The following is a 24,854-nucleotide window of genomic DNA, read 5'->3' on the forward strand; positions in this document are numbered from 1 at the left end:
TCTTTTATAAGGTTAATGGACTTTATTTTTATATGTACATGTGCGTGTTTTATTTCTAATTAAAATAACGCTTCATAAAATAAAGCTATTTGCTGATAACATAATTATAAAAATAAAAAATAAGATAATTATACTGTTAACAGTTATTATTTTTGAGTAATTAAAAAAAAATAAAAATCAGAAATTAATTTGAGAGCTAAAAACAAATAAACATATATATATATATATATATATATGTGATGACATAAGTAAACGGATGTGAAGATGGTTGGTCATAGTTGGTGATGATCAATCCCCATCGACATTGATAATTAAAAAAATAAACATTCCTCACATCTCTAATACGCCAATACCAATAGTTACAAGACTCACTCGTCCTTTGAAGAAGAACAGAACAATACTAGGTATTGCTGTTTGGCGGTAAAATATATGAAGAGTATGTGATAACTACCCAGTGGTTACAACAAGTAAAACTTTATCATAATGGATTTCTGATGATCTACTTACGACTAGAAACAAAGAAAGCAATATTACCTGATCATAACATTAGTATAATTAAAGTAACCTTTATATGTGTTAATAATGCTCTCCGCGTTCAGTAGGTACCTCGATGCTGCAGTGCCTCAGGGATGTTCGCTGAAGCGCGTGTAGACTGTTTTTACGCCCTCATGAGAAAACGATGTGGGTCCCTGGTGCGTCGGGTAAGAGGTAGTTCCAACAGAATTCTGAGCTTGATAGCCAATAGACTGGATTGCATATACATGAATCGTTGCTGTTCCGTTGCTAACGGGACGGTGCAGCGAAGATTCTTGTGTATAATAATATTTATTAAAAAGAAAAAATGTAAATATAACTAACATAGTCTGTAAGATATATTGTGTACTAGCCATTATGAGTCACTGGTAACTTGAATAAAGAATATTATTATTTTTAAATCATCTATAGATATATTGTCTTGACTGGATATAAATCTTTTGAATTTTGATTTTGACAAGGTAATCAAAAAAAGCGACAATATTTGACGTAAACTCAAACTCAAAATCACATTATTCAATACAGAAACAGTATACCACAAGAAACGGTAAAAGAAACTCAGCGGTTATTTTCGACAATTTTATTATTTATACATCGGAGACGGTCATGAATACGGTAGCGAAACGAAGCGTGTCACGATTACCACGAGGTGGCAGCACCATCATTACGTCAGAACTCGGCTAACTTCGTAATACGACGTAGCCTACCCGATGGAGGCACACATAATCGACAGTGACTTACTATTCTGCCTTCGTAGAGATCAGTACCTCCATCCTAGGAACTGTCATTCGCTTCGTTTGCCAAGTGTAATATACGTGTCCCTACTCGTGGTTTCTCTTTGCTCGATCACCCTAGCAATGCGCCTCGATGATGTCTGATAATGGTATTGATGTCGCTATCAATCCGACATATATATCCAATATGAAAAGAAATAGCCAGGAGGCGATGCAATAATTCCCAAGTCTTCAATATTTAAATATTAAAGTAAAGTAACAGCCTGTAAGTATAGGGTTTGGAACATGTTCCACCACGCTGTTCCAATGCGGGTTCCAATTTCGATGAAATTAGACACATACAGATTTCCTCACGATGTTTTCCTTGACCGCCGAGCACGAGATGAATTATAAACACAAATTAAGAACTTGAATATTTAGTGGTGCCTACCTGGGTTTGAACCCGCAAAATCATCGGTTAAGATTCACGTGTTCTAACCACTGGCCCATTTCAGCTCGTTATTTAAGCATAAAGTTTTACTATTATAAAAATTGTATAGATACTTAAATGGCTTCTAAATTTGAAAAGATTATTTTTAAAACGTACAGAATTGGCAAATGCCTTTTACGTATAGATAAAAATATACCTACGAGTACCAAGGGATCAAAGATTCTTTAGGGTTGAAAGATAGTATCGCAAGGGAGGGTGCGTGACACTATGTAGTAATTTTGTTATTTGATTCTGACGACGATATGAGTGAGATCGCTTTCCTTGATACCTCTTTCGTATTCTTTGGTATTTACGTTTATTTTTTATCATAAAAAGATCAGATATTAATACTGTTTGAAATATATTTTGCTCAAAAATGATCACATATTTAAAATGATGCTAGGTTAGTAAGACTTATCTTTTCGTTTTATTTATCAAATTGAAGAATGAAAATAATAGGAACTTGAAAATATATTGGCGTGCATAGCAAGGCAAGGTGTAGTAAGTATACCTTACACCCAAAATTTTGATCGAGTTTCACGTCTTATTTCTAAGAATTTATTATTCATAATAATATAGATTAAATTGGTAGAATCAGTAACAATTATTGTATTTGAAGGAGAAGTATAGATATAACTTCAAATTTTTTAAACGACAAAATCATACAATTCACCATTAGCAAAGTATTTGAATCTTTAATAAGATTTAATAAATATTATTTTAATATTAGCGAGTAATAGTTTATTATACTTTATTTTCTCCATAAAAAGTAAATCGATTCTTAAATCAAAAACAAAGCAATTTTGATGACATCTCAAAATTTGAAGATCTTTTAAAATTTATCTTCCAACAAACCAATACTTTTCTTTTAAATATCAGAGAATAATATCATTATAAAAAAACCCTATATCTATAATTTTGTATGAATAAAAAAAAAACATGTTTTTTTTTTATTTTAATATTTGATTAAATACTCATTTTTACACGAGTGTAAAGCTTGTGATTTTGCTAAATACATAGTTTTCCAATCGTTTCTTCGCTACTGAAGATATTTTCAAATTTCGAAGCCACAGTTCATTCACCCACGTTTAAGCAATATTGTCTTTTAAGCTGAGGCACTTGGAACGTATTTCATCATGCTGTTATACTGCGGAAGACTTGTAATTGCTTTATTCAAACCGCTGACTACGGGATTTCTTACGACAGCAAAAACGAGATGAACTGCACTCGACTCGACTTAAATGAAAATTGTTTTATATTTGCCTTAATATCAAACCGCATTATTAGTTTAATATCTCCGAGGTCTATCTATCTGCTCTATATAAAGATGTATATGTATGAGAGCCGAGGTGGTCCAGGGGTTACAACGCGTGCATCTTAACCGATGATTACGGGTTCAAACCCAGGCAAGCACCACTGAATATTCATGTGTTTAATTTTTATTTATTCATCTCGTGCTCGGTGAAAAAGGTAAAGGAAAACATAGAGAGAAAACCTGCATGTGTCTAATATACACATACACATGTGGCAGAATTTCTATGAAGTTAGATTCAGCCAACCCTCATTATAAGAGCGTAAGGAGAGGAGGCTTTGGTCCAGCAGTGAGAAATTTATAGGCTGTTGTTTTTGTTGTTGTATGTATATGTATACTTATATTAAAAAAGAGTAAGTATTATGTCTTTCTCTTACGCTTTCACGGTTGAACCAAATCATCAAATTTGATGCAATTTCATATGAATCGAGTTTGAACCCTTAGGGATACCCAAAACTTAACTAATACGCGGGTCAAGTCATGTGGGAAAACTAGTAATTATATCCGAAACTACAAGACTGATTGACTTTAAATTTAGGTTAGTTACGACCTTTTTGATGTAGATGACATTCCCGAAAATTCTGGAAATTCTAACTTCAAAAGTAAATTTCTTTGAGTTTTACCAGTACGACGTTGGAATCAGAACAAGTATTATTTAGTAAATATTAGTATATATTTGTGTAAGCGATACTACTGTGTAATGTATATTGTTGTTAAGTGTACTTGACAGTTTCGACAGAAGCTGTCTCCAACCATCTATTCTCGAAACCACAGACTGTGTATTGTGTCATGTCAAGAAAATTAAGTGTTTGGTATAGAGCTTAAGTTTGTCTAAATGTTTAATACAATTATTTGTTACTGATTTCATGTATTATCGATAAAATCGTAAAGATAGTATATAGCGATTTTTGACAAATTCACTGATTTACGGAACTTTTTATGGTACACGTAAGTTAATAATGTGTTCTAAATTTTTTTAAGGAACATTCAACAACGACGACCCCTGTGGTCGAGTAGTGTGTATATTGGTTTTCATGGATATACCACTTCGAGGTCCCGGGTTCGATTCCCGGCCAAGTCGATGTAGAAAATTCATTAGTTTTCTACGTTGTCTTGCGCCTGTTTGTTTCTGGTACCGTCATTATTTCTGATTTTCCATAACATAAAAGCCTTAGCCACTTATAGGGGGATCAAAGTAATGTATGTGATGTTGTCCAATATTTATTTATTTATTTTTGTTATAGAAATGTTTTTCTTTAATGATAGATTCCGATGATTTAAATCGTAATCGTATTTTATCTTCGATTAATGGTGACATATATTTCATTTCACACACATATACATTTACAGAATGTTCTGTAAAAGGAATCGAATGGACGAGATGGGGATTTCCGTTTTATGTGTATTAGTAAAATTAAATAAATTTATTTATTAGCTAGTTAAATAAGTCACTTCTGTGATATTACAAAATATTTTAATTTATTTTACAAAATCGTTTGTCACAATCCATCCATCCGTTAAGAAGATACATATTATAATTTCAACTTTAAGGGGTCGAAAATGGAAGAGGTATGAATGAAACATTGTATGAATTGACAAAATAATGTAAAGTTTGTACTCTTTGACTTTCAGGCAGGATATATGCGTAATTGTATTTAATTAACATAATGTATATCAAATGTTGGAAAAGAGTAACTACTAAGTTTATTCTTATACATTCTGATTTGTAAAATTACGATACAATAGTGCTTCAAAGAGCAGAGTATAAAAGCAGATTGCTAAAGCAAAGATATGGTGGTAGGGCTTAGTGCAAACCGCCTGGGTAGGTACCACCCACTCATCAGATATTCTACCGCTAAACAACAGTACGCAATATTGTTGTGTTCCGGTTTGAAGGGTGAGTGAGCCAGTGTAACTACAGGAACAAGGGACATAACATCTAAGTTCCAAGGGTGGTGGGGCATTGACGATGTAAGGAATGTTTAATATTTCTTACAGCGTCATTGTCTATGGGTGATGGTGACCACTTACCACCAGGTGTCCCAGAGGCTTGTCCGCCAACCTATTCTTTAAAAAAAATGAAAAGTTGTCTTAATGGCGCTTTCAAAGAACGTATTATCATTGTATGAACAGGCGGATCGATAATTATGTTTATTTTCTAAGTTTACTTAGTTCTAAAATCCAAATTGCATTACCGCCTAATGTCTTCTCCCTAATAAAAGCAGCATACACTTGCCAAGACAATAAACTCAGCTAATAAGCGAACTGAAATGACTACAATGATATTACACTTTGATGATAAAACGGGTGGTGCACCCCACATAACTGCATGATTATATTTTATTAGTTCACAGTAGATGTTAACAAAAAAAGACATTTATGAAAATACATATATTCTAAAATATGTTTGAAATAAGAAGTGTTTTGAAGTCGAGAGAGATGAGCCCAACAATTTCATATCAATAGGGCTGATTCATTTTTGTCCAGCTGATCGCAATTACGATTCAACGGGGAAATGCTGCCAGCATTCTTGCTACCACTCCAAGCAATACTTGTATATCGTTAAGGCCTTTTCATTAATAATTCTTATATAAATAAATAAACAATTGAGTCCTAACGAGAATAGAGATAAAGAGAAAATAAAATCGTTACACAATCAAATAGTCAAGTCAAAGTCAAATGTCCAAAAATATACTCATTAATTTCAATATCAGAAAAACATCGTGCGCCACTGGGGAACTACGATGTTTTTTGTCTAGTATCTTTAGATAAGCTGGCTTAGTCACCCTTAAACCAAAACACAACAGGACTAGGTAGTCCCACTAGGTGGAAAATGATGTGTAGGTTTACCGTTTAAATGTATAATTACTACATTTTTATTTTATTTATAAGCATTTATATCAAATATTAGCTTAGCTTATTATAGCCCGTCATTCAGCACATAGGGTACCGAGTATCATCGTTGGGTTTTTGGAATCCAACTTCCAAGCTAAACGGTGCACCTGTTTAGATCACGACTACTATCATAGCTTAACAAATCTCTTATATTTAAATTTTCTTTTCCTCTTTTGATGTTTTTTGTGTATTTTATTTTTAATATGTTTTTCTTTCTTTATTACCAACCAAGATAGACTTCGACCCTGCTTTACTACGAAGAAAAACCCTGTAAAAATATCTATAAATATCGGTCTGCATAATATCATGTAATTTTTATAAGTCTTGTTATCTAAATAAGTAATACAAAACATTACAGGTGAATGCTCAGAAGAGAGGGGTGAAGTGGTAACATTTTGCTTTGGAAACAAATATATCAATACATACATAAAAGCTAAACAAACGGGACGCAGTATCAGGTGTTTTGGTAAGAGACACCCTCATCAAACGAACAGACAATGGCAGCCATTTCCCTGTATTATTAATGCCGTGTTCGATCGATCTCGTATTTAATTCTGTACGCGATGGATGGATTTAACTTGAAAAGTTAGCAACTATGATGTAACATGTGGAGTTATTACAAGTAAAAGGTTATATGTACTCTTTTTAGATCTTACGAGAAAAGTACTTGTTTCGATAAGTATTATGGAATAAAATAGACTGATAACCTGTACTTAATTTACCAAAGATTATTTTTATTGCAAAATTACATAGACTGATTTTTAAATGTTTATGCGTTTTTAATATTTTGCTGCTGTCATGAAGCGAAAGTTGTCTGTCATGTTTGTCATGAAACTGTTTCTGTCATTATAAAATAAAAAGTAAAAAAGTTAAGTAACTTGCATTGAATATTGAAAGAAGGCCACGACGCTGTTCCTGTGCGATTTGGCCGGTGCAGATACTTGTGATAGAATATCAGTAAAATTAGATATATGCAGGCTTCCTCACATTGTTTTTATTTACGCACGAGCTGAATTACAATACAAATAATCACATGAAAATTTCAGTAGTGCTCGTCTGGGTTTGTATCCGCATTCATCGATTAAAACTCACGTGTTCTAATTACTGGACCATCTCAGTTTTTATTAATATAAATAAAAGTGTTAAAATAAACACGTACAATATAGCATGTTTAGTACAATGTTTTCCACATTGTTTCCTTAATATGGCACTCAACTTAACTCAACCATACAAAATAAAGTGGTAAAGGGGCAACTGAATGAATATAATGGCTAAGAATGACTTTCACAAATGAAAAAATAATCCTGGGAAAAATTGTTTTGTGCTGCATATATTTAGCTTGATGTAAAATGTTCTATTGACGCGCTTTTGGGATTATGACTTACTCGAATGCCTTAATCGCAACGGTATAACGGTAAGCCATCATATCCGTTCTCCACTGGCATACTACTCTATTCCCTTGTCTGCGTGTGACGTGTATACTACTTCATTACTTTCACTACATACCATTGAAAACCAGGGTTGAGTCTTTGGAACCCAACTTGGAATCTGGATGGTACACCTATGAAGAACACGACTACTATCATTGCTTACCAAATCTCTCTATTTTAAATATTTTCTTTCCTTTTTTGATATAATAATAACGTTACCAATATCTATGGCCAGTGATGACCACGTCTCACTACTAACTGGTACGTTATTGCCACATCTGGTTCATTTGTCAGTATACATTTATTTATTATAAAAATAAAATAAATTATAAATTTATATTCCAAGTTAGTGGCGCGGTGTGGACTACACAGAGAATAGTAAGGCTAGTATGCTTTGTAAATTGTGAACCAGTGGAAAATGTAGAGTGCTCGTAAGCCGTGAAAAAAAACGATGGTTTTAAAATATACGTCCAATGCCACAATTCTATTATCAATGGTTGGGGATTTATTGATACTCGATCATATATCATTGTATGATTTGATGACCTCCATGGTCGAGTGATGTGTACACCGGATTTCATGGGTACGCCACTCTGTGGTCCCGGGTTCGATTCCCGGCCGAGTCGATGTAGATTACTATTAGTTTTCTATGTGGTCTTGGGTCTGTTTGTGGTACCGTCGTTACTTCTGATTTCCATTACACAAGTGCTTTAGCTACTTACATTGGGATCAGAGATGTTGTCTCATATTTATTTATTTATTTTATTTAAAATGTTTTTAAATAAGTAATCGTTTTAAATTTAAAAAATATTAATATATTTTAAATTATATCAAAATTAGCATTCTGTCAGAATTAGCTTGACCTACAATGGTAAAGCATGAACACTAAAACACTTCTTAAAGGCGGTGGTAGTCACTTTCCATCAGGTAAGCCTCCTGCTCGTAGCTACAGCAATCAGAATCAAAAATCAAAATCAAAATAAACTTTATTCAAGTAGGCTTTTACAAGCACTTTTGAATCGTTATTTTACAAACAGGTGAAGCTACCAATGTATTTTTTAATTTTTTAATTTACTTAAAATAATTTTTGAATTTACTTGAAATAAGTTTGAATTTACTAAACGGCAAAGTTAAAATGTCTGCGGAATTTTATTATAGAAGCGCATACCCTTCCCCAAGAAGGACGTATTGACTTTGCGGAGTCGGAAACATGGCGTTCCAAGCTTATCCTTACTCCTAGTGCACATACAATGATTATCACTGATTTTATCAAAGTGATCAATGTTACTGTGAATGTACATAATATTGTTGTAAATATATTGCGAAGCAAAAGTGAGTATTCCCACTTTGTTAAAAACATCCCGAAGAGAGTCTCTAGCTCCAAGATTATAATAATAACTTTTCGTTAAATTCAAACGCGAACAAAGTCGCGGGCACAATCGGTTTATGAATATAAAACAATACTAACTCTTCGAATAACAAAGATAAAAGTGCACGTAAGTTCAAGTACAATAATTTTATTATTATTCAAAGTTGAACCTGCATTTGCCCCTATAACATAAAAAAGTGGTAATTTCGTATATTGCCTAGACTTTAAGTGGCTACAACCCATAGAGTAAATCTCTCTGAGTTGTAACTGTATCTATCACTAGGTCTTAAAAAGCTTAACTATAATAATAACGAAATTAGCTTATGACCTTTTAAACCTGTAAACAAAGTATTTATATAAATTAAACTAAACGAATAAAGTGTAATAATATCTGTTGAATGGGTTTTGATTACATAGATCGAGCTTCATTCAGAAGTGATGGTGGATGCGATCTTTATTTATTATACTTACTGAATCGAGGTAAATGTTATTAATTATTGAGTAGAAATGTCACGTGTTATTTACTCTGTGGCGCGTAGTTCTACAAATAACCGTATGTATTGATTTTCTAAGCTATGCACACCGATCTATGTTTTTACTTTGAACTAATAATAGTTTTGGGCGTTTTAACGTGGTCTTGAATATTAGCAATAAAAATTTTGAACTGTAAATAACACATTTGGTAATAACTTTTAAGTAACAGCCTGTAAATTACCCACTGCTGGGCTAAGGCCTCCACTCCCATTAAGGAGAGGGTTTGGAACATATTCCAAAACGCTGTTTTGGAATATGTTTCATATGTTGGTGGAATGCACATGTTGCAGAATTTCGATGAAATTAGACACATGCAGGTTTCATCGCGATGTTTTCCTTTACCGCCGAGCACGAGGTGAATTATAAACTTAATTTATGCACATATATATATATAGTGGTGCTTGCCTGGGTTTGAACCCGAAATCATCGATTAAGATGCCAACCACATCTCGGCTCTGTGTTATAGTTGATAATACGAAAAGTTAATAATAATAAAATGACTTATAGTTAAATTATTTTTATATATCACTGCTTGTTGATAGGAAGTTCTATGTTTTGTTAAGACGGATTTGTGAATGGTAATTCAAATTGAAGTTGGCTTTCCACTTTCAGTAAATATGTAAATATAAATATGAGACAACATCACATACATTACTCTGATCCCAATGTAAGTAGCTAAAGCACTTGTGTTATGGAAAATCAGAAGTAACAACGGTAGCAAGAAGACTCAAGACAACATAGAAAACTAATGATAATCTTCATCGACTCGACCAGGAATCGAACCCGGGACCTCGGAGTGGCGTATCCATGAAAACTGGTGTACACACTTGCTAAAAAACCTGCATAAGTTAGATGGAATTCTGTCATATGTTAAACCACCAAACCACATTGGAGAGTGCTAATGGAATTTCCAAATCCAATTGAAGAAAAAGATACCTTAATCCAATCCAATACAAACCAAATTCCAATGTTTTTTATAAATAAACTGTACAATAGAGTATTTTTGAACCGTCATCATATTAACTTTTTATATATTTTGTCGCTTCGAAATCAGCTTCAAACATGAAGAAACAGCTAAAAATTCGCACAGTTGCTTTTAAAACAAACCAGTTCTTGATTAGCGTGGCGTTGAAAACCACAAAGAAAGTCACCTGCGCTGAAATCCAAGCATACTAACCGAAAAAATATTATTTTATTGAGTAATAAGTTGCATATGAAACCATAGAAAAATAAAAAAAAAATACCGACTTACCAATTAAGATTAAATAATATTTAAAAAAAAAAGAATATTTTTTTAATTGATGTTGAATTTTTCATATAGAAATAGGGGCCCATCCCAGCTTCGCACGGGTAGACGTAAGTTTTTTTTAACATTTTTACCTTTTATTTATATTTTTCTATTTCTTTTTTTCGACATTGTTAAACAAACAATTGACATTCTATTTGAACTTATTAACACAAAAAAATTAATAAATTATATTCTTAAACCTTTCTTATGAATCTATCTAACTATTACTGAAAACTGCATTAAAATCCGTTCAATAGTTTTGACAGACAGACTCGGCCGGGGGCCATTGTTTTATAATTTGTAGTTAAGATAAAATTTTATCAAAATAAATCATTTCAACAAAATGAAAAATTATGCTCCATTTTTTAATAATAAAAATATACACAGCATTGAAATGGAATTCGTAAAAAAAAATTCACTATATGAAATACAAAATACCAAATTCATTTTCGTCGTTTTCTTCTATAGCCCTTTGTTTTACGGGACTAAAACCTTCATATTGGAATATTCCGTTTATTTTCACGTTTCCTGAAAATATTATGAATTTTTATTCAAAATATAAAATAATATTTTTTTTGTTAAAATTATAAATATGTAGTGTGATGCATGTATTATTTAATTAAATAAATACTGTTGATAAAGTTTAACGATATGATAGTCTTCCGATTAATTTCAATTAGAAATTTTAAAATGACAGGAGAATTGTGTGAGAATGCTTTACACATAATTTTCACGTTTTTTATGAACTATATGTATATAGACTCAAGATCTTTTCGTTACAGTTGCTATTTATTAAGCAACAAATGCCTCATTTAATATCTATTAGATGGGCTATATATAAGTAGATAATAAGAACATTATATATTTTTATAAATATTATTAACTCTCTAACTATAAATATTATTAACAGTCTAACTTTACATACACGAAAATCATAATAACTTTCTATATACATATATAAAAAGAGCATTGCAATACAAAAAAGCTAAAAAGAGTCAAGAGTCAGACAATAACAAAAAAAGACATAAGAAAAAAATGACAAAAAGAAAGTTTATGTAATATAAGATACTGTTATAACTGTGCTGTGCCCCAGCACTAATATACTTGTAGTGCACATATATATTACAGTGCGTTATATATAAGCCGATCGAACTTTTAAATCTATCCCACAAGCCATAAAACCTTTTTCTTTAAGCCCTATAAAATTTTATGAGAATTTTTATAGTGCGTCAAATGCCTACGTGGAATAATAATAGAAATTTTTTTAGAGTTCCGTTGAGAAATGTGAAGTCGAGAGAAGATTATTCACATCAGAATACTATAATACCTACTTAAGGTTTGATATTCAATATTTATTGACTATACAAGTATCAGTTACGTTGGGATATTTTATTTAATATTATTGTGAGAGGAAAATGCCGAGAGAATAATTGCATATATCATATTACCATCGCATATTATATCCTCATAGTGATAGATACCTTACCATAAATTTTCAACAGCTAATTTTTAAAATGATAAACTAAAATATGTTATAACTATTATATAGGTATAATTTTTACTTCAGTACTGACTACTGGGCCTGATAGTAACGGTAATTACTATGCATTGGTAGTTCAAGAAATATTTGTCATTCCATAAGAAATGATATTAAGCTACATACAACATGGCCCAATGCTCCACCAACCTTGGGGGCTAAGATGACTTTTATTTCTGCAGTTTACTATCAAAACGGATAACAATACTAAGTGTTTCTGTTTGGTGACAGTGGTACCAACTCGGACGGGATTACACAAAGTTCTACCACCAAGTACTTTTCTATGTTTTTTTTCATATTGTCATTGTTTAAATAGAATAGTTTGGTATCGGATGACAGTTGGTTTAGCATGATGATTGACAGGTAATCAGCAATGTAGACTATCTCTAATTTCTCTACTGCAATATATCTTCAATTCAATATAATAATCCTTTTTTTATTTCATTCGTTAATCATATGAATACTATAATCATGTATGAGACCAAAACGCGTGGAATCGTCCTTATATAAAAGGCTATTAATATCGTGAATTCTATCGATCCTTACGCCCTTTTTTATTTAAATCACATAGAAGAAATTACGTAACATCTAGAATACATACAAATGGTATTGCTTCCTATTCAAGGTATATGATGCGTACAAATCAAATTGAACTCAGGGCAATCTTTCTCTCATTACACTTTACCTTTTTGTTCCAAGGTTTTCGCCGTTTCTATGAGATTTGGCCGTTGAAGGTGTCTCCAATGTAGCATGGATTTCCATTGCGGCTGATGCAATATGGGTATAGTTAGCTTCATTTTATACGATTCAGTAGGAAAAATGTCAATTTCAGTGAACATTTGAGTGTTTGATTCCGTTGTTATTTTTGTGGTCTTCGATCTACTTTTTCCTGGAAATGTTAATTTATATTATATATATATCATGCTTTAGATGTAAAATGATGTTAATATTAATATGTGATATTAATAACGGCATTCCTATCCTCGGAATTGAATCAGGGAATATTTAAATATCGGCCTACAAATGGCCCTGCTTTTTACAGAGTATTCCTCAAGAGATGCAAATACCGCAGATATATGAATCTTCTTAGAAACATAATATGAATAACGATTAGATAAAATAATAATGAGTTAATTGAATTTGCGTTTATCATAATTAATACATGTCCTAATTCTTATTTCAGGTAACTTGGTATAGTATGACACAACTTAGGTGTAGCGTCGACAAAATTCGTAAAATCGATCACATCCGAATGAAATACGCTATCCCACATTATCAATATTTATTTCTTGTGATGTGAATAGGTATGATCTTTATGCAAAGGTAATAATTTGTAATATCATATGACGTAATATATTCGTCAATTTGACATGTCGATTTACATGCACTTGCTTTGTCGGATTGAACTGACGCGAGAATCTATACACGACGAATAGCCTCGAATGGCGCGATAGGGAGTTATTTCTTTTGGTTTTATAAATCAACAGTAATCGGTTTTATTGAATTTGCCAATGCTACATCTATATTGTGTCATACTCTAAATAGATGATATTCATATTTTAATGAATTGATTTTGTAATAAATGAGGAAGCAAATAATTTATATCAAATATGAAAAAATACTTTATGAAGCAGTATGTTAATATCCATTGGTACAAAATAAATAACAAAAGAAAATAAATCTTTTGAGTAAGGCTAATGATCAAAGAATAGGATTGACATTTTCTAAACTGAAAGTAAAAAACAAAGACAGACGGACAAAAATGCAGTCTAATGGAAGTTTTATTAACATTGGTAAAACGATAACCATTACATTATCAATACGTTGCTTTGTTGTATCTGTGAGTACACTGACTAGCTCACCTTTTTAACAGGATTATCAAGGCAGTATTATTTGGCGATAGATCAAATCAAAATAAACTTTATTCAAGTAGGCTTTTACAAGCACTTTTGAATCGTCATATTACAATTAAGTGAAACTACTACCAGTTCGGAAAGTAGGTTCTACCGAGAAAACCGGCAAGAAATTCAGTAGTTACTCTTTTTCAACATTTAAAAAAATACAAAGTCAATTTAGTTAAATACAATCATTTAAATTAATATATACTTTTGGAAGTCTACAGGTATTAACTTTACGCTTTTTATCTATACTTATAATAAATCTGTAGAGAAGTCAATTCTGTACATGAAATATTTTTACAAAATAACTATCAGGGGGTGATCAGGGGTCGATACTGATGGCAAAAATGCAATCAGTAAAATTTTTGTCTGTCTGTCTGTCTGTCCATATAACCGTTATAGAAACAAAAACTACTCGACGGATTTTAACGAAACTTGGTACAATTGTTTTTCATACTCCTGAGCTGGTTATAGTATACTTTTTATCACGCTAAAGTCCATAGGAGCGGAACACTGAAGGGAAATTTCTGAAAAACGGAAAAGTTACCCCATATTTTGAGCTTCCGTCGCGTGTTTAGCCTTAATGGTTAAAGCTACACAGAAATCATGTATTAACGAAATGTTCTCCTTAAAATTATGCAAAAAATATCCCATGACAGCCTATGTCTATCTTTTATGGTTGAGTCACAATAACACGTGTCACTCCCAATAGCTTAGTAGTTCGAAGCTTTCTGATTATATTTGTCTATTCCTACGTTTATAACACTCTCAATCATCCCAAATTACAAAAGTTAACAGTATTAACTATTCCATAGAAAAATCACAGAAATCGGTATAGAAACACCAAAGTTATACATAAAATACGCTAATAATAAAGCTATCGCACGTGAGTACTAAATCTATACTATTATATAAATCTCTAGAGTCTGTCTGTACACTTATTTTTGTCGTAATTCGTCATGTGTTCTTTGACTGACTTAATTTTCACCATTTTTGAAAATTTTGTGTATCATTATAAAAATTGCCATACAGGAAAAACATGTGTACTTGCGCAAATCATAGGCTATCTATACATACAAAAGTATATATAGATAGCCAAAAGGATGTGTTTGTACGTGTGTCATCGATAAACTCAGAAACTATTTGATCGATCATTATGAAAATTGGTAAGTTTATCTATTGTTTTATGGAGAAAGTAATTATTTTATCCGTATCATTAAAAATAACCAACAGATAGCCCTTACGTGTATTACGAACCACTTATATTCCGATCAACCGATAATTATAAAATATTAAATAAAAAATGAAAATCTATTCAAATAGCATAACAACTAACTTAATTTCCGTATGCGATTGCGTTTCCGTTTGCCAATAAACATAAAATAATCACAACAATAATAATTGTCATTTTAAAATGAGATAATTATTATAAATTACATATATGGGAACAAGTGATTAGTTGTTTTGATTATAAGAAAGTAAACAATAATCATAATTGGTAAGTATACTCATAACTCCAACAACAATGAATCTTTAGTATAAAATGTAAACGTAAGACACATAACCAAAAAAAAACAACTTATTTATATAAATAGAAACCACCATGCTGTTGAAGAACAAAAGATCGGAAATTCAACAATATATGCGTAGCGTCATCCAAAAGAGCTATGGAAACAACACACCAACAAGAAATACGTTTAGAAACAAATAGAATCAGAATTTCTACTTTAAGAGCTGCCAAAACAGTTAGTCAACGAAATGATCAAGTTCCAGATTTTCGAACAAGGATCTTTATCAAGAGATACTGATAAACCTGACAAGCCCAATTACTGATGAATGATTAAAAAGGACTAAGTCAAGAACTAGAACCAATCTCAATAAATCAGCCTTCAATTACTATATAGGTTATGATAACAAGATGAATCCCAATGTGATCATTGGTTCAATGAATATAGTGTGCCCATATTGTCACACTACATAAACTGCTGGTATATGCTACTCCACTGGTAAAATGTATTTACCACAACTGGTTGAACCACCAGAACCTCTCCTTACCTACGTTACGGGAACTATTAAGGAGTTTAAATATTTCCTTCAGTATATTAGAAATTACAATTCATGCTTTTAAATGACATCTTTTGGAGTAACAAATATTGTACAATACAATAATTTCCCGTCTACGTTTAAATTGTATCATATGATTGGTTCACTTCTTCCAGTATCTTAATAAAATCCCCAATTTCTGGACATTTATTTCACAGACAACGTAGAAAAAGATTGATCTTCGATGCATGTTCAGTACCACAACTAATCGAGAAATCATCGCTAAATTTAGGATTATGCCTAAAACTGCTCTAGATAGTGAAACAACAAATGATTCAAAGTAATTATCAATGCAGATAGAACGCAGAACATAAAAGGCGTATTGAAGCTTCCATAGCTCCTGAAGTCACAGCTGTCATGTCAAGTCACAATTGTCGGTACAGAAATTACAAAACGAGGTATTGTTATCACTAAGCGACGCAAAAACAATCAAGGTATCGCTGAAAAATATCAATCTTATGACAATAATAACGATTATCCAATTATGATTATGCGAGCAGAAGATGGATATCATCTAGTCATATATAAAATCTTGTATCGAATTATATGCCTTCTTTTCCAACGTATTTTTATAAACGATTTGAATTTACGAAACGGCAAAGTTAAAAAAGTCTGATGAATTTTATTATATTTGATAAATCTGTGTACCTACTGTGTACAGTATTATGGGTTTGCATAAAGCCTAAATCAAGTGATCAACATCTTATCTATATTCAAACAGAATCGTAAATAATCTATAATACTTTACCCTTATATTCATATTCGACGCTGCATTATATAATACATATGTATTTATTTAAAACGTAACATGTTATTCCAAAGTATGTCTTGAAATATAAGGCAACATTGTACCTACTTTTTTTTAAATATAATTAACTTACAGCTCGAAGAAAAATGCACATGTCAAAGAATAATTTTGAACTCAATTAGATTATAAATAATAAAGCAAACTTTCAAAGGTATCTTTCAGCTTACAATTTAAGACCACCTACTAACCTAATGTTTTTGGGAATTGGACGCCCCGTTCACAATTTTCCGACATCACATATCACATGTGCAAACGAAACTTACAATGATTTGGTAACATGTATTATTAATTATCAAAAGTGATTTAGTGGAGTTTAAAAGGAAGGAAATCTCGGGGTCACGAGCACAAATCCCAAATCTGTCTGATTTTACAAAAGTGAATTTTTCAGACGAAAAATTAATATTAGAAACAGCTGATCTGGGCAGAGTTTAAACTTCCTCAGTACGAACGAAAAGCCATTAGTCTGTGCCTGAATTTTATTCCTCTAATTTATTCTTTAATCATAATAGTTTTTAATAAAATCTTTATTTTCTGGTGTGTGTGCACTTATTTTTGCACATACACTTATACTCTATATAATAATATGCCCTAGCAGTAGCAGCAGTAGTTGCGTAGTGACCCTTGAAAGTGAAGCCATTATGAAAATGGACATCATAATGATTGTCAATTAAGCATGACACAAAATTGATGACACCAAAATTTACGAGACTTTACTGATGATGAATTTACTTTTATAAATTTCTTTAAAAAACCCAAATACGATACCGAAATAAATGCAATTGATAATATCTAGTACCCAAATAAGATCTATTCAAAACTTTCTTGAACATCATACTAGTGGGTAAAGATAGGACAAAGAGGTCAATCAATAGTGAAATAATGTCATACGAGAAGCCATGTGACTTACCTGAAATAAGATTAAGAGTGAAGCCAGTTTAAGAATAAGTTGGAAAAATGAAGTACTTATTGGCTTCAGCAATATAAACTTGGCATATTGAAAAGAACTTACTATTTCGTCTTGGTTTTCTTAATCTTGGAGTTTTTATAGCTTTCACTATACCCTTCCAGGCATTACTTGCGACATTCTGTAAGATTGATAAATTTAAAAATATTTTTTAAAGACTGCGTTATCTTACGCATTGCACTTTTTTAAACGCCATATATAAATAATTGTTATTTCCAGTAGATTGTCAGATTACTAAAAAAAATCTAGATCGAAGTTATGGAAATTGAAATTGAAAAAAAAACACTCTTATCCCTCAAAAGATCTGTTATCAGGGTTCTAATTATATCGAATGGCCCTTAATTCTAGTACATAGTTGGTTATTATTTGGTTAATTATCCTAACTCCTTCCTCTCTATACTAGTGTGTCTCGGTTCCTCTTGAAGTACAATATCTTTAAAGGTTATTCCACCAGTTTATTTTAATTTGGGTTTTCTTATAACCATGTTGATTTTTATCCGAGACAAACATGTTTTTTTTTCACAGCTGATTTAAAAATTAAGTAAAAATAAATAATCAATAAAAAAATCACATACAAATGCAGCAGAGACAGGAAGGTTTATCCCAGAGTTGGAACACAGTTATCATACTTTTTTAGTTCTTATAAGATAGACAAACAAAAAACATATTAAATTTGTACCTCAATATCTGCCGGCAAATTAGAAATAAATTCATTTATACTGCAATTTGTATCAAGTACGCATAACAATAATAGGGCACAAAGAACATACTGGACTACACCCATCACTCTACTTGGAATAAGTACACTGACATTACCGAACTCAAGTACAATAGACAATGTAAGGCTCGTTACAGTAAATATTATTCAGATGTAATTGTAACATTTGGTTTACTATAAATACGACACTGTATTAACGATCGTAATGATTTTTTTAATTATAATCGATGTTAGTGACAGTGGCTCATCACTAGATATGTCTAAAAAATACGCTAATAGACAACCTGGTAAGTTTTATAATGATAATTTTAATAATATTTGTTAACAGCTTACGGTAAATCAGTGAATATTATACAAATTTAAAATTAATAATAATTTATACAATAAAAAGCGACACAACCCGGCTTTGCACGTCTAGAACTGTCAGTTTTGCAAGCGACTTAGTAGTTACTCTTTTCGAACAATCAATGAATACTAATTCAATCAGATGTTACTGCGAGATTACCTGCGCGAAATTTATAAAACACAAACATTCAAACCCTCTTTTACCCCCTTAGGGATAGTTTCGTAAAATTCGTATTAAGGGGATGTATCTACTCCCCAAGGAACCTGACAAATTTCAAGTTTATATGCGTTATAGTTTGTTATATTTCTACATTAATCTGTGAGTAGTATTACGCTTTTATGCATATAGATAATCTTTTATCGAGTAACACGCCTTATGAATCAAATATGTGATTGAAATTATTAATCGGCAAAGCTAAAAATATTTGTGGAATTTGATTTTAGAACAGGATATCTAAAATACAGATAGATAGATTTTTAATATGGCTAAAAATGGCTACAGTTCGTCCTTTGTCTCCAACACACACCTTTGATCTCGGCTATAAGCCGAATCCAAAGCTATGAGTCCGAATGTCCGGACACAGCTATTCGTAGCAAAATAAACAGCACGATAAGAGCTTCTGAACTTTATTCAAATATTCAAAGCTCTACGAATGTAGGACTAAATTAAGTCAAAAAACAACTAAAAAAAACTTGAATACAAATTGCGAATTTGGCTTTTTATCGTGTCCAGTAATCAAAGTAATAACTGTCGTGGAAAATGAAGGTACGAATTTTAGTTACGGAATTTCAACGAAATGAAAATATTCATGTCCTATCTTGTTTTAAAAACATAAAAGAATTTATTATTACACAGCGCTATTGTCTTCCGACTTAAACACTACGGATAATTCATAACAGTCTTTGTAGCGGCTGTTCGTTAAAATGTATTGGCAGACTGGCCTAATAACGATGAAATTGTAATCATAATAAATCGTAACAAGGCTATTAAATGTGAGCTTGCGTGTTATGCATTACATTATGTGAGATCGTGTAAATAATAATCACTTAGAAACTTCTATACATTCTTGCAAACAACTCATATCTTTGTTGCGAAGATCTATTACATCGTAGTATAAAAGTTTGACATAGTAACTAGAAATCAATGTTTCAATTTAATAAGTAATATCAAAAACGTTATATGTTTTTAAAAAAATTAGAGACGTATAGTGCGACATAACTTAGATGTGGCATCGGCAAAATTCGAAAAACCTGAATTAAATTAAATTATCAATATTTATTACTTTTGCGAATATGATCTTTACACAAACTTAATAACTTTTAATATCATATGACCTATTCGTCAATTTGATGCGTCAATTTACATGCACTCGGGTTGAACTGACTCGAGAATCTATAGCAACGAATAGCTTCGAAAAGCACGAGAGGGAGTTGTTTCTATTGGTGATATTAATCGGCAGTAATCGGTTTTATTGAATTTTCCAATGCTACGTCTAAGTTGTGCCATACTATATTGTTTTTTAATATTACGTATTCTGAAGTGTAGTACTGTCAAAGTGATACTTAGTCTGTGTCCAATAGGTATGATGATACCTATTGGACACAGACTTGTGCCATTATATTGGCTCATCGGCCAATATAATGGCACAAGGAGCATAACATCTTAGTTAAGGGTTAGCTTATTGGCGCTATAATAAATGGTTTTAACTTTGTTATAGTGTCAATTTATAGTGGTAATACTGACCACTTATCATGTATGTATCATAAAATAAGACTCTTATAAAATAAAGCAAATGAAAATTCAGTGTTGCTCGCGATTGAACCAGCAATATTCAGATAAGACTGCGTTAGAACCACCGGGCCACGTTGGCTTACGCTGTGATAAATAACTGTCTATTACTTTGTAGGTCCCGTGCTTCGACTGCCGCCACAGACTAATAAATATCAACTACCTTTCATAAGAATATATTTTATAGACAGTGAAGATATGTAAATTTTCATATATTTTCAGTATGTATATTATTTGAAATTATGCTTTTATTCTTAAATATTAATGTTTATGGTTTTCAGTTCTTAAACAACTCAAAACAGTTGTTATATCTATATAGTCAATTTTACCTAACAATTTTGTTTATGAGTTAAATTGAGAAATGTCCTTGACCTCGCTTGATTGGGCGTACCGATAAACCTCACACCCTGTGTTTACGGATATAAGCGGCAAAGATCTCTCGTCTCACAAATTTATTTATGCATTAATGGTATAAATATATATATATACAATTGTTCGCTGTACGAAGCACCAAACATATTTATAAGTGAGACAGTATTCTTATTTAATTAAAAATAATATTTCATATAATTATGGTCATATTTAATCCAAAATAGTAATGAGTCTTTTGTAGCCAGAACTCGCCTTACGCTAATAGTGCGAAGCATTTTAAATATTCAAGCGAAACCTATTATTATACATGATTCAACTGGAAAATGTTGCTGGTAATGCAAACATTTGGAATTCATGATTTGTAATGTAATTAACATTTAAATTTTGATTTAGTACATACTTCATTCATAGAAAATATTAAATTAACTCTCAACTGTCTGTTGAACGGAGATATTGTAACTCAAGGAAGTGCCACTGACGCGAACGTTGCGTACTAAACTGAAACTCAAACTTAAACTCAAATTACATTATTCAACATAAAAGCATTACATTTTCTTATTGATGGTTAAATTATATACTACCATTGATTCGGAAAAAGGAGCACCCTGACCTGAGAAGAACGGGCGAAAGAAACTCAGCGGTTTTTTTTGTCAAATTACTTACTTAAGAGTACAATGTGATAGCAGACAGGTTGGATTTGTTTTGTTGAAGCCTGAATGAACTCACAATAATTGCAGCTTGGAATATATCATATACGACATATGTAGTTAGTATTGTATTATATGTATAGATATTTTAAATATTTTTGTTCAACGTGCTGTAATATCGAAATGGAACACAGTATAATACATTTATAGTGTAATTCAATTGTATTGTTTTGTCAATAGCATATGTACTGAAGAAACCTTTGTGGTAAGGCTTTATGCAAGACAGTCTGGGTACAACTCATCAGATATTCTACTGGCAAACAGTAATGCTTAGTATTGTCGTAATTTGATTTGAAAGATAAGTTAGCTCGTGGCATTACAGGCAGACGTTATCCTAGCTCCCATGGTTAGTGACGCTTTGAATGTAATTAATAGTTAACATTTCTTACAGTCCCAATGTCTATGTTCGGTGGTGACCATTTTTATAATCTGTGAGAGATCAATGTGCCACATATTATGAAAAAAAAAAACAAAAACATTTTTCAATATTCTAAGCTAATTTTACATAAGTATCAATTAAAAAATAGATTTATTATTCCATAAATACATTTCTTTTTTATTATTGACACCAATTCACGTTCAAGTAGTATCATCCTCATTTATGTGCCTATATTGACTCATCAATGAATGCAAATAATCATTCATTGCCTAGCAATAAGCCTATTGATTAAGTGAATAAGTTTTGCTCTAAAGCTGCCTCCTATTGAAATATTTTTCAATGTGCACAAACTGATTCGATACAAGGCATATACAGGCATATTATTCTTTTTATAATAGAAAAAACAACATTATTACACAGATATAAAATAAGATAAACTTTTTACTTCCAAGTCAACAAATACCAACTCGACGCTTTTTATAATCTATATTTTTTTTATCATTATATTTTTATAACAACAGCCTGTAAATTTCTCATTGCTGCGCTAAGGCGTCCTCTCCACAAGCACAAGGTTCGGAACATATTCCACCACGCTGTTCCAATACGAGTTGGTGGAATTCACTTATGGCAGAACTTCTATGATATTAGACACATGCAGGTTTCCTCACGATGTTTTCACAAATTAATCACATGAATAGTGGTGATTGTCTAGATTTGAATCCGTGATCATCGGTTAAAATGCACGCGTTCTAATCTATCTCAGCTCGGCTTTTTTTATATTAAAATTTAATTTAATTTGAAAATAGACTTTAAAATAAATCAGAGCCATACAATATCTGTTACATTGTCAATTTTTCTAACATATTCCCAATACCAACAGAGAGAATTTAAAATGTATCAACGTTAATCTCTTTGGTATTCTTTCTCTGTACAGTCAAATTTTAGTTTTACATTTTTACGTCTGATATTCGCAAGGAATTAACTTAATCTCATGCGACGTGAAATGCACCTAATAACAAGCGAAGCTGAAAATATGCTTCGTAAAAATCTTTGATATTATTCAGTACCATTGCTTCAATGATTTACAAATGCATTATTTTATGCTATATACCTATTAATAGTTTAAGCGGATTTTTGTTCCAGTGGTTTTGAAATAGCTGCAGATTAAAAATCTCAGTTTCAGGAGTTCCAGCCGTAGACGTACACAAAGTTTAAGAGGATTCTTGATTGCAATTTAAAAAATATATTGCAATATAACAAAGAATTAATTTTAGAGAGGAGAAAAGTTACTGGTCTAAAAAAAGTTGTCATCGACAAACTCAAATTATAACTGAACTAATGTATAATATTTAACAGAAAAAAAATCATTTAAAAAAGGTTTTCTAATTTTGGTACCTAATTTGGATGAATGACTTGCAATTTAAAATGTGATGAAATCGAAAAAAATCTTGTCATAAGTTTCAAAATTTCTCAAAAATCTTTTAAATAAATGCGTAAACGAAACTTCTTTCGTAGGGGATCTAAACTAACATAATTATACAACCTTATATTTCAACTGGGATCTGATTCTTTTGTATCGTAGAAACCTTTATTATCCTTCGATACAACACAGCGGACCTATCTTTGTGAATCCATGAATAAATCCATTAAAATTTTAGAGTGTAACTAAAATATAAAAATAATCTGATTCCAGCGTTGCTTTGTCGTATGCTGCTTAAATGTATTTCATTTGCCTAACCTAGAAAATGTACCCTATTTTGCCCTATTTTGTCTATAAGCGCCTAAAAGTTATTTGTTAATATTTAATAACTTAGAAATAATGACATTGTAATATGATCGTTTAAATTGAAGACAAAAGAGGGGGTTTCACTACACAGTACAAAACAAAGTCGTTTTCTGCCCCTATGTGGATTTTGATTTGGATATTTTTTAATAGATAAAGTGATTCGAGAGGAAAGTTTTTGAACAATATAGTAAAGAAACACTGATAATTTCAGAAGTTTGTAATGTGATGTCGTAAATAAACAAATTCTGTAGTATATTTAGTGTCAGTAATGCATCCGTGCGAAGCCATCATGAGTTGCTAGTATAATAATAAAATTCTCCTTTCAAAATACAACGATTTTGTTGTCCAGTAGTGCGTTGATAATACATCACCTCAAGGATATATAGTTAATATATGAGTGTATAGATCAAAGCCAACGTTTTGGATACGCGACCCTTTCGGATGTATTGTGTCCGATAAAAGACGGTTTCAATAGCCTTCCTAAATCTAAAAGAACCGTGTCATCTATCTGAATTTCGGCGAATTGGACTTAAATGTGCATTCACTGAAAAGAGATATGAGATGTTTGAAAAGAAAAAAAAAACGTTTGTGTTATTTCGTGTAATATACAAATCCTGATTATAGCTTATTTGTTTTATTGTAACGTTATCACTGTATATCTACTCAAACGATTATTGTGTCATTTTTTTATCTTTTATGGGTCAAAATGGATATTCATTGATATCCATTGATATACATATGTTATGTTACATACATATGTTGTTATCAAGGGATGTACTAATACCACTAACATCAACTTTGTATATAAGTTATATAAATAAATATGACACAGCATCACATATATTACGCTGGTCTCAATGTAAGTACCTAAAGTACTTGCGTC

At 31.5% G+C, this 24,854-nt stretch overlaps 1 long non-coding RNA gene across 1 annotated transcript; it reads right to left on the bottom strand.

Annotated features, from left to right (window-relative positions):
• Nucleotides 1-10,955: 10,955 nt before the first annotated feature.
• Nucleotides 10,956-18,662, bottom strand: LOC124544568. Its single transcript, XR_006967541.1, has 4 exons — nt 18,555-18,662; nt 17,921-17,996; nt 12,788-12,991; nt 10,956-11,093 (listed from the first exon to the last, which is right to left on the bottom strand). It is a non-coding gene; the product is annotated as an uncharacterized LOC124544568 (long non-coding RNA).
• Between the last annotated feature and the right edge of the window lie 6,192 nt (nt 18,663-24,854).

The sequence above is a fragment of the Vanessa cardui genome, chromosome 5 (genome assembly GCF_905220365.1).
Source record: "Vanessa cardui chromosome 5, ilVanCard2.1, whole genome shotgun sequence".
NCBI lineage: Eukaryota > Metazoa > Arthropoda > Insecta > Lepidoptera > Nymphalidae > Vanessa > Vanessa cardui.